Below are 13355 nucleotides of genomic sequence, written 5' to 3' on the forward strand. Positions count from 1 at the left end.
TAGAAGCAACCAGGAGTTGTGTTACAATCTTTTAAAACACTGGTGTTAATACCCCCCCCCCCAAAAAAAATAAAATAAAATACAACAACAAAAAACAAAACCCGACAACATATAAATATTTGACTAAAATGCAAAGACAACATCTGATCTATTGATCTAAAAGTGATGAGCACATCAATAAAAGCAGAGGCGACACAAGCTAAGAAGCTTTGGGAATATTTTGGGCATAGATGCTAAAATTAACAAATAAAAAAATTGACTCTGCAAGCAGCAGCTGACTCACAACAGCCATGCATATGCCATGCAGGCTGCATTTAATTTAATTGCTTGATTTGCTGTTTGGTTTAAATTTTGGTTTGAGTACACTGTTTCTACTGAATAAACTAATTTTTGACAGATAAAGTTTTAAATGCCATAATGACTGTTGGCTTTACTTTAATTTGAGCAGTCACAGCAGCATGCAGCTCTGCATATTTGATTTTCTACATTTTCATGCTACTTGCCTTTCCTGACGCAACCCCCAAGCAATTTGTGGCTCCTCCAAGCGTCAAACCAGGCATCTTTGTTTGTTAGGCAAACATGTAAGGGATCATAAGATCCTTAACTAAGTTCAAGATAAACAGAAACTTTCTGCAGACGTTCAGAAAATAATGTTTTATGTGCATGGTCAGTTTACAGCTTAATTTAAGTTGAGCTGGACAATGTGGAAGACAGGTATGTGTTCTGTTCAATAACCCTGCAGTGTCTCGCTGATCTGACCGTTGGCCTCATTTGGATACTTGGCTGAGATGACCCTTTTGCACACATGCCTTAATTGATTAGCAGCCTTATTAAAGAGCAGCAATGGGACTGACAGTAGAGAAGAAGGTGACAGAATGACTATGTCCTCTTCTCCACCAAATAATTCTGAGGTTCTAAATCAGGTTTGCCTCAGACTGATAATGGATGTCCAGGCTAACTGAAAATGCACCCAAAAGCTAGCTCAATTCCTGAGCTGAGATAAAGCAGACAAATCCACAAAGAGGAAAGTACAAGAAATAAATAAAGCAGAGCAAGTCCTGAAGGGTTTATCTGAAGTTTATAAGTGTTTCTAGATGTCTTGTGAATAACTGTGCCTCTGTGTTTTTCTTAGAGTAGTTTTATGTGATCCGTGTTGGTGAGAAAAGGACAAGAGTTTAGGTAAATTGAAGAATGATCAATTGATTATTTAATGGGTTATCTCTGTCTCGTTAACCTTTGCCTGCGTGCTAATGATGTGTTGGATTAAACAATGGGGTCTGAACATGGCAGGCACTACATCTCCTGACCGGCTGCGTGGAGAGACACATTGATCAAATCGTCACGTACAGGATCCCCAGCACTCCTGCTGTGCTCTGAGTCATCCATCACCAGTGCCTACTTTAGTTCTGATGGCAGTGTCATTTAACATTTTTATAAATGCCTTCTGCTTGGGATACCTGCTCAGGAAATATGTTACATTATGATGTCCTTCACAAGTCACCAAAGGACAAATAAACATGGGAACATGTAGCTATGTTTGAAAATGTGTGAGACTATGTTACAAGAAACAGATTAGTTGAATAGATAAGACAATGTAATGTGTTATAGTAGGTTCTTTTAGTAACGCTTAGCAAATAGGTAGTCAGCTTACATGTTTTTATAAGGTGATTAACATAAGACTATGTTAATAAAATTGTTTAACTACCTTATTAAAACCCAACTAGTCTTCTTTTGTTGTTCTTTTGATTTAGGTATTCTTATATATTTACTTTCATATAACTATAGACTTTAAGGCACCTTGAGGCAACTGTTGATGTGATGTGACACTATGTAAATAAAAGTAAATTGAATTCAATTAGTTTAATAAATCACAAGTCATTAGCCCCTACGGTGGCCCCTAGAGACAAAGCACTTACAAACTCCAAAACACTTGCAAAATCCAAAACACATGCAAACTCCAAAACACGTGCAAACTCCAAAACACGTGCAAACTCCAAAACACTTGCAAACTCCAAAACACGTACAAACTCCAAAACACGTACAAACTCCAAAACACTTGCAAACTCCAAAACACGTACAAACTCCAAAACACGTGCAAACTCCAAAACACGTACAAACTCCAAAACACGTGCAAACTCCAAAACACGTACAAACTCCAAAACACGTGCAAACTCCAAAACACGTACAAACTCCAAAACACTTGCAAACTCCAAAACACGTACAAACTCCAAAACACTTGCAAACTCCAAAACACGTACAAACTCCAAAACACGTACAAACTCCAAAACACTTGAAAAACCCCAAAACACATGCAAATTCCAAAACACATGCAAATTCCAAAACACAACGGAAGTGCTCCAGGACACTAGGGGCAGTGTTGAGCTCGATTTGCAAAAAAACCGGCAGGTTTGTCTGTATGCGACGGTTTAGTCTCCGTCGCGCTGCCCAGGTTGCCTAGCAACCACTGGAAACGTGTCATACAACTTTGTTTGACAGAAATGAAGGAGAAAATATTTTGTTTATTTGTTTGTTTGTTGCTACAAGAGCTTTGTGTGATTTGATAAGTATCTGAGGCTGAGACCACAGGACAGTAAAACATGATTTTTGGGCTTCATTTCTGTACTGGGCCCTATTTCAGGAAGCCGGTTTAGTGCAAACTCTGAGTAAGTATACCCTGAGTTAACAAAAACTCTGGGTTTTCGGTTTCACAAAGCGAGTTTAGATTAATTCCGAGTGAGTTACTATGACGACACACTCCTAAGCTAACCTGCCCCCTAGCAGGTTTACTTCAACTAACCCTGACTTTCTCCGCCTCTTTGTCGGAAACCTGACTGTAGGAAGTGTCAGACATGGCGTGCTCCTTCCTTGAAGAGCCAGTAGATGTTGAAGCCCAAATTCTCCGCAGAGCTCTCCGCCGGGAGAGAGTGATTAGAGCGCGTTTTATCATTTCCTGATGATTTTCTGTGTGAACGTTACCGTTTTTCAGCACAATCTATAATTCATTTGAATAACATCCTCAGGCGTAATATTGCTCATGTGACACATCGCGGACATTCTCTCAGTTCTGTACATATTATTTGTATTGCACTTCGGTTTTTTGCAAACGGGAGCTTTCTGTATAATATTGGTGACGCTGAGCACGTTTCCAAGGCTACCGTCTGTCGGGCAGTCAGGAATGTTACAGTTGCACTGAAACGTCTCCTGTACTCGTCTGTGGTGTTCCCCGGTCATAGACCCACAAAATTTATCAAAGAGGGATGCCACAAAATTGCAGGTATCAGGATGAACGAAACTTAATTCATGATGTGGTGATACTTGAACTACTACTTAAATTTTACATTTATTCTCACGGTTCCCAGGCGTGATTGGCTGTATACAGTGGGGCAAAAAAGTATTTAGTCAGCCACCGATTGTGCAAGTTGCCCCACTTAAAATGATGACAGAGGTCAGTAATTTGCACCAGAGGTACACTTCAACTGTGAGAGACAGAATGTGAAAAAAAAATCCATGAATTCACATGGTAGGATTTGTAAAGAATTTATTCTTAAATTAGGGTGGAAAATAAGTATTTGGTCACCTCAAACAAGGAAAATCTCTGGCTCTCACAGACCTGTAATGTCTTCTGTAAGAAGCTTTTCTGTCCCCCACTCGTTACCTGTATGAATGGCACCTGTTTGAACTCATCATCTGTATAAAAGACACCTGTCCACAGCCTCAAACAGTCAGACTCCAAACTCCGCCATGGCCAAGACCAAAGAGCTTTCGAAGGACACCAGGAAAAGTATTGTAGACCTGCACCAGACTGGGAAGAGTGAATCTACAATAGGCAAGCAGCTTGGTGTGAAAAAATCAACTGTGGGAGCAATCATCAGAAAATGGAAGACATACAAGAGCACTGATAATCTCCCTCGATCTGGGGCTCCACGCAAGATCTCATCCCGTGGGGTCAAAATGATCATGAGAACGGTGAGCAAAGATCCCAGAACCACACGGGGGGACCTGGTGAATGACCTGCAGAGAGCTGGGACCAAAGTAACAAAGGTCACCATCAGTAACACACTACAACGGCAGGGAATCAAATCCCGCAGTGCCAGACGTGTTCCGCTGCTGAAGCCAGTGCATGTCCAGGCCCGTCTGAAGTTTGCCAGAGAGCACATGGATGATACAGCAGAGGATTGGGAGAATGTCATGTGGTCAGATGAAACCAAAGTAGAACTTTTTGGTATAAACTCAACTCGTCGTGTTTGGAGGAAGAAGAATACTGAGTTGCATCCCAAGAACACCATACCTACTGTGAAGCATGGGGGTGGAAACATCATGCTATGGGGCTGTTTTTCTGCCAAGGGGACAGGACGACTGATCCGTGTTAAGGACAGAATGAATGGGGCCATGTATCGTGAGATTTTGAGCCAAAACCTCCTTCCATCAGTGAGAACTTTGAAGATGAAACGAGGCTGGGTCTTCCAACATGACAATGATCCAAAACACACCGCCCGGGCAACAAAGGAGTGGCTCCGTAAGAAGCATTTGAAAGTCCTGGAGTGGCCTAGCCAGTCTCCAGACCTCAACCCCATAGAAAATCTGTGGCGGGAGTTGAAAGTCCGTGTTGCTCGGCGACAGCCCCAAAACATCACTGTTCTCGAGAAGATCTGCATGGAGGAATGGGCCAAAATACCAGCTACTGTGTGTGCAAACCTGGTAAAGACCTATAGTAAACGTTTGACCTCTGTTATTGCCAACAAAGGTTATGTTACAAAGTATTGAGTTGTATTTTTGTTATTGACCAAATACTTATTTTCCACCCTGATTTACGAATAAATTCTTTACAAATCCTACCATGTGGATTCATGGATTTTTTTTTCACATTCTGTCTCTCACAGTTGAAGTGTACCTCTTGTGCAAATTACTGACCTCTGTCATCATTTTAAGTGGGGCAACTTGCACAATCGGTGGCTGACTAAATACTTTTTTGCCCCACTGTAGATGGCACTCACATTCCAATCATTGCTCCTTCAGTAAATGAAGGAGACTGTGCACTGTGAAGATCATATGTGATGCTGTCAACATTATCACAAATGTGGAAGCCAACTGCTCAGCCTCTGTGAGTGGTGGTGGTGGAGGACCCCCACCTGTTTTTCGGGCCTCCGCTTTTTTTTCTGTTGGCTATAACGGGTCACATTTGAGCATACAGAGCAAATATGTACTTGTAATGTGCTCAGATAATTTCAATAAGTGCTTACAGAAAGAAAATTAATGTAGCCTCTAACTGCAATTGATTTACATAGGACAAACAGACCAAGCACTATGGCTCATAATACAATTACACCTTACCTGTTTGGACTATATTTTTATATTTCATTTTTACTTGCTGCCAGGAACGTTTGGGACCTGTTGGGTTGCACCTGTGCTCACATCACGTCACAAAATAAAATGTATAAAATAAAAAATAAAATGAAATATAATAAAATAACGTGTTAAATGGGTGGAAATCCCTAGATCAATGTTTAAATTAACACTCACGCATTGACTCTGTCGGCTTTGTTTTGCCATGCATGCTCTCTTTCTTTTGCAGCTGAGGCTGTGTTACTTTTTTTCCGCAAAATTTGCATGTTATCGGCATATGCTGCCATCAGAATTTCGGCCTCAAGCGCTGTAAAATACATTGACCGCGCCTTCTTTCCCTCCGTCTCCACTAATCAGGGCTTTATGTATCCTCGTGCGCGCGCTTAACTTGGGGTTAAAGCAACTCCGCGTTGACTGAACTTATTGTTATCAGCCTTTCTGAAACCGAATATTCCGAGTTGGACAGTTCGGGGTTACTCAACCCTGAGTATCGTTTTTCACTCTGAGTTTTCTAAACCGGCTTCCTGAAATAGGGCCCTGAACAGTCATTTAAGATTAGTTAGTAAATAACAATTAGCTAATGTTGTTCATGAGACTAAAGTCATATCACTTTGGTAATGTAAATATAATATGGCCAATATTATAGTTATTATATTAATCATTATTAGCTATTACAGCAGTGAACATGAACTCTGTGTCAAATACTGAGCCTCAGTACAGATTCAAGTTGCAGTTATTTATATGTCTTATCACCTTAAATCTTCACTCAAACACAAGTATCGTTGACAGTGCATATATAGGTGTATCATATATAAGAGACAAATGTTGTTCCTTCAGTATGTTGGCATTACTAAATTTGGCTCATTGCTTACATATATTTATAAAAAGAAAATGTACAAACTGTTTCTGATAAAATGAAGAGTAGACTGATATACTGAATATTCCTTTATTGGGTGAGAAAATCAGACCATGTCATAACTGCTTTAAGTCATACGGAATAGATATCAGGGCCTTAAACAGGCTGACTTCTGCTAAATGGGTCAAACTGGGCAGAAAGTATACAAACACATAACATCCTTAAAGAATATGATGTAACACTATAGATCAACTTACCTCAGAAAATATAAAGCATATAAACAATTACAGCAATACAGGGAGTGCAGAATTATTAGGCAAGTTGTATTTTTGAGGAATAATTTTATTATTGAACAGCAGCCATGTTCTCAATGAACCCAAAATACTCATTAATATCAAAGCTGAATGTTTTTGGAAGTAGTTTTTAGTTTGTTTTTAGTTTTAGCTATTTTAGGGGGATATCTGTGTGTGCAGGTGACTAGTACTGGGCATAATTATTAGGCAACTTAACAAAAAACAAATATATACCCATTTCAATTATTTATTTTTACCAGTGAAACCAATATAACCTCTCCACATTCACAAATATACATTTCTGACATTCAAAAACAAAACAAAAACAAATCAGCGACCAATATAGACACCTTTCTTTGCAAGGACACTCAAAAGCCTGCCATCCATGGATTCTGTCAGTGTTTTGATCTGTTCACCATCAACATTGCGTGCAGCAGCAACCACAGCCTCCCAGACACTGTTCAGAGAGGTGTACTGTAAATCTCACATTTGATGATGGACCACAGGTTCTCAATGGGGTTCAGATCAGGTGAACAAGGTGGCCATGTCATTAGTTTTTCTTCTTTTATACCCTTTCTTGCCTGCCATGCTGTGGAGTACTTGGACGCGTGTGATGGAGCATTGTCCTGCATGAAAATCATGTTTTTCTTGAAGGATGCAGACTTCTTCCTGTACCACTGCTTGAAGAAGGTGTCTTCCAGAAACTGGCAGTAGGACTGGGAGTTGAGCTTGACTCCATCCTCAACCCGAAAAAGCCCCACAAGCTCATCTTTGATGATACCAGCCCAAACCAGTGCTCCACCTCCACCTTGCTGGCGTCTGAGTCGGACTGGAGCTCTCTGCCCTTTACCAATCCAGCCACGGGCCCATCCATCTGGCCCATCAAGACTCACTCTCATTTCATCAGTCCATAAAACCTTAGAAAAATCAGTCTTGAGATATTTCTTGGCCCAGTCTTGACGTTTCAGCTTGTGTGTCTTGTTCAGTGGTGGTCGCCTTTCAGCCTTTCTTACCTTGGCCATGTCTCTGAGTATTGCACACCTTGTGCTTTTGGGCACTCCAGTGATGTTGCAGCTCTGAAATATGGCCAAACTGGGTGAATGAGGCATGTTGTATAGAGCGCTTTGAGTACTCTGGGAGAGTAGAAAAGTGCTATATAAGAATCAGTCCATTTACCATTTGATAAGCTGCAGGATTCAAACACAAGTGTAACTTCTAAATGAATGTTCATACTTTTATTACACAATCAGAGAGAAAGAAAAAGAGAGAGAGTGCAGGACAGACAGACAGGTGACAGTCTCAGGTGTACACACTGCTACAAAACAGCACAACAGAAGGAGGATTGTGTTATTACGAAACAAGAAGAGTTCCCAGATGGTACAGTGGACACATGTGTGACTCCTGTGATTAAAGCATCTTTCTTTCAGCTTAACGAGTGAACTGTCAGCTCGTTCAAACACACGTTAAAGTCCGTTTGGCTCGACACCACCGAACAGAGGCAGCAATCTAACATAGCTAACATTAACAGTGCAGTGAATCCTGCTTGTGCCGTGATATTCAGGACTGCAAACCGAGCAGCATCACTGACTTTCAGCTTGTTGTGTTTGTGGATATATGACTGACATTAATTATACATAAAATCATCACATTCTCTGTAAGATTAAGGTCAACTATTGAACGGCGTATCCCATATGGAAAAGAAATAGTAAAAACTTATATGTGATTACTCATGAAAGTGGCCACTTTCTCATTACTTTCATACATTGTTTTAGTAAGTATCCAAAACATACAAGTTTCATTATATAATTTTTCAAGGGATCTTATATCTGTTTTCACTCTTATATGCTTTTCATACAAGTTTCACACAAGACAGATACAAACTTTATAAGATTTATATATATCTTTTCCATATGGGATATTTTGAAGTAAAGGCTTTAAAACCAAGTTAGTACAAACATCGCTAATGTCACATAAGTTTCCCAACATGTGGTCAACAGTAATGTTTTAATGTTCTTCATTATAAAAACATTTGCACATAAATAAGTGACATAATATTCAGTACTTACTTCTGAAAGTTTACTCTTCTGCCGTTTTTTCGGCAAAGTTATCCACACCACCGCCGCACTATAAAATCTGGGATATGTTGGGCCATGAAGGCTACACCAACCTATCCTTAAAATTCAGGGAAATTAAGGACGCATTTGAGGGCCGCATTTCGAGCAGCCTTTGAATTGGAACAGCCTTCGTCATGTTGCTATCACATAATCGGCCTTAAAATGCGGCCTTTAAGGCTGCAGACCCTGAATTGGGATACAGCCCAAATCCGGTCATTGGTACTTCCTGGCTTGTGTAGTTACTAGGTAACAAAAGCTCAACACTGCCCCTAGCGTCCTGGAGCACTTCCGTTGTGTTTTGGAGTTTGCAAGTGTTTTGTCTCTAGGGGCCACCGTAATTAGCCAATGAAGATGGGGTTACACAGTCAGACTTTTCACATCTGTTTTTTTGCAACCAAGACGGCAACACTTATCTCAAAGCCTCTCACTAGCCATGTATGGCTGTGCTGAACAAGGGTTTTTCTTTTTTTAGGGCAAAATATTGCACTGTTTTTTGTTTTTTTTATAATAAACTACAATTTCAAGCATGGTTTTTAGATACGTTTACAGACATTGAAGATAAGATAAACACTGGAAATATTGGATTAATGAATCATTGATTGGCTGTTTTTTGTGTGCTGTCAAGATTGTCACTGAGCATCTTTGGTAAGCTTTTGCTGTCTGTGCCATTCTTGGCTTATTTCAAGCCTACAGTTAGTCTTGTTAAATAGGATATAAAGGACACTGAAAAAGAAAGAGAACAAGATAATGGAAAGATGAAAACCCTGTAAATTATCCATATTCACAAGTCACTATTATATAGTGAGTACAGCTGCTATAGTTACATGCAGAGGCAAACTTCAAACCATATCTTATTTTATGAACGTTTATCAAACAACAACTACACAAAATATTGTACATACCAAAAGTGGAAAATATTTGGAGAATGTTATTTTTGAATAAAAAAAGCCACTGATGATGACTGTATTATTAAAACCTTTGTGTTCTCCATTTGCAATCTCAGTTATGATGTAGACAAATGCCTGATACAGAACAAACAGAGCTGTACTGCTCAATGTGATCAGATGATGAATATCTAGTATAAGATTGTATGATTTGGTTAAATTTAAGCTAAAAGTATAATCACTTTTTTAAATGTCTGAAACTGTAGATCCTTAGCTATAGATCCTGGCCTCCTTGCCTCCTTGCCTAGCTTTTAACATGACCTGGTTTTTGCCTTAAAAGGCTGCACATGATGATGCAACCTGCCACTGGCAGGGCAAGACAATTTGGTAGATAATATTGTGCATGGTAATACAGCAGTGAGTAAATCAGGCAAAAATAGCAAAATATCACATCTTTAATCTTTATTTCCTCACAGGTGTAATTTAATTCACACAAATCTTGTATAGTTTTACCAACTCAAGGTTGGTGGTTTAATCCCAAACTGCTCTGACTTACCGGAGACTGGCATGTCAAAGGATGTAAAGTGTCCTTCGGGCAAGATACTAAACCCCAAGTTCTTCCCATCAGAAGGTGAATATGAGATAGAAAGCGTTTAGCTGTAGAAAAATGATGCTTGTCTAAACTAAAGAGTGGATAAGTGCTATATAAGAACCAGACCATTTACCATTTACACCAACATAAAGGGATTTTGTCTTTTATTTTCTTTTAATATTGTAGAGTGACTGAGCAAAAAATAAACCTTCACAGACATCAGTATGATGCATGGCCATTGTTTTATTGGACCTATGTAGTTACAGCTGGTGTCTTTTAAAAAAAATCTAAACCTGTAAATATGACCCGGTATTGCAATACTAATGCGTAGTTCATATACATAGTACATCTGCATACTAATGTCCATTAATATATTACAAGTAGGAAAGTCACCAAGTTACATCAATATAGTAACCTTCCTCAGATGAATATAGTCCAGATTGCACAATGAAATATTAAAGTAAACAACATCCTAGTTCACAGCACACTGACATAAATCTGGTTTGAATTACTGGAGCTGACAATCATGTAGCCAAGAGCCCACCTGGAGCTTCTTCAGCCGCCTCTTATCTGTCTTCTAGAAGATACACAGGAGACACACATATATAATAAATATGTGTGCGTGTCTACGGACGGGCAACCTTCCAATTACAAGACGAAATGCCAACTCTTGATCCACAATCGTCCCAGAAGACTAAGTAATTTCCTATGGGATTAATAAAGTATAAATTATTATAGTAATTAGAAAGAAGAACTGTTGTGGAAAAGACACAGTCGAGATAGTTACAAAACTTTCTTCTTTATGAATGAGTGATACATTTTTTAATTAGCATTTTAATATAATACAACACAAACAAACACAAGGATATAAAGTCTAAGAGATACACGTTTTGAAAATACAAAGAGCAGGCGCAGCTAGTACACGTAGAGCGGCCTCAAAACAATGACATACAAGAACTTTTTCAACAACTTTGCTTTAAGCACTTAATCTCAGATAACCTTGCATTTCTTCTAATAGGACAAGTGTTACTTTTTTGTGGTTACTTTTAATTTTATTTACTGTAATTTTGTTTTTTCAGAGATGGCCTCAACTGAAACATGTTTGTGTTTTAACTGAACATAGATTGAAATTGAAATAATTAATGTGTCTTTTGTGCATCCTCATTAGCGTAAGGATTTGTATCAGTGTGCCAAAGGTTTATACTGTTAACTGGTAATCATGCGGGCCTATGGCTCTCAGAACATCTTGCAGAGTAACACAGAACAGGTAATGAATTCATTTATAATAAGGAGTATGCAATACTGTCACAAATAATACATAGCATTTTAATTTTTTTAAATAACATTTCAAAGAGGTGTTATTAGTAACTAAATTATAATTTCAAGTAGTATAGGCACCATCATAACATTTAATTTCAAATGACAAGCTTAGAGATGCTATATGGTACATTAAGGAATATATTTACTGATGACACTGTTGATGGATATATTAATCTTTTTTCAATTACATATATATATATATATATATATATATATATATATATATATATATATATATATATATATATATATATATATATATGTATATATATATATATATATATATATATATGTATATATATCTTTTTTTTTCTTGATTTGAACACATCTTCACCTTTACACCCAGGCTGTAAGAAAATGATTTTCATTTTAGCTGTGCAGTGACTTAGATTCATCTGCAGATCAGTCAGTTAGCATTTGAGTTCGGAGGACAAAAAGCTACAGAGGAGATTATTTATGTGTAGATAGGACAGCTGTCAGGCAGCAGGACAACAAACAGTCGCCATGTGTACTCTGTGCATCCAGCAGAACATGCTGCTTTGTCTGCGACACAGCTCTGGGAAAAAGGTTAATAAGGATATCTTCTCTTTACTGGAAAGACAGCACTGTCACTTTGCCTGCAAACAAGCCTCCAACAGGTCTTTGCCACATACAGCGCAGGAATATTTTAGAATATTAATTGCACACTTAGTATGCTGTTGTCATATGGCTTTTATTAGTATTCCATCAACTCAATGAGGTGTGAAAGGGCCAGATGCTGTGTCCTCAGCTATCCCATATATTCTTGTCTTTTGTCAGTTATTAGCGCAATGAGTGTCAGTCTGCTCATCACTTCAAATATCTGATGTCATATATTTATTAATCGGTGCAGTGAGTTAAAAATAATGGATAGCTATAGATATGTCTAAACTACAGTACATTGTCAAGGAGGTGATCTTTTTTGCCAGTCACGGTTAAAATGCATACTCAGACAAAGAGAAGTTAATCAAGTTTCATCAAGGGATCAAAGATTACATTTGATTTTTAAATCTAATTATTCAGCTGTTTTGTTTTTGCAAGAGTTTACGACCATTTCATTGTTTATGGAATTGTTCACTAAAAAATGTATGTTGTGATGGAATGTAACAATAATTTCTGCAATTACTGGATAAAAATGTTTAATGAGATTCATGGAATAAACTGATTTAATGTTCCTTAGTTTAATCAATCTGATCTAATCTCAGCCTTTAGATCGATTATGGCGCTCCAACAGCCAGAAAATAGGGATTTTTTTCCTGAGTTACTACTCAGAGTTTAGTAATAGTTCCATGTCTAATTGAAAAAATAAAGGTCAGCTTTACAAGTCTTTAATTACTGAAAATTCTCTACACAATTATTTTAAGTATTGCAGTTTAGTTTTTAAGAATCCAGATTGTTTGGAAACATTAAGCCATTATGAACAGATGATCTGGGAAATGAACAGAGCTCCTATTCTTCTCTGTATTGTATAGGTATTGACTGGGAAATATAAGTTTTCGTTAGCAAAGTATGAAATTTCCTGAGCCGAACTCCAGGCCTCGAGAGTTGGTGTCCTGTAGGTTTTAGATGTGTCCTTGATCCATCACAGCTGATTTAAATGGCTAAATGACCTCCTCAACATGTCTGAACGTTCTCCAGAGGCCTGGTAATGAACTAATCATTTGATTCAGGTGTGTTGACCCAGGGTGACATCTAAAACCTGCAGGACACCGGCCCTCGAGGCCTGGAGTTCGACACCCCTGCTGTACAGTGCTCAGACCTCTACATTGGATAAACCAAACAGCCACTTCATAAACAAATGGCACAACATAGAAGAGCCACCTCGATTGGACAAGACTCAATGGTCCATCTACATCTAAAAGACAAAGGTCACTCTTTTGAGGATGCCTATCAAAATGCTATTGCCAAAAACACACAAAAAATAGGTTAGCACCA

Source organism: Astatotilapia calliptera, chromosome 17, assembly GCF_964374335.1.
Source record: "Astatotilapia calliptera chromosome 17, fAstCal68.1, whole genome shotgun sequence".
In the NCBI taxonomy this organism is placed as follows: domain Eukaryota; kingdom Metazoa; phylum Chordata; class Actinopteri; order Cichliformes; family Cichlidae; genus Astatotilapia; species Astatotilapia calliptera.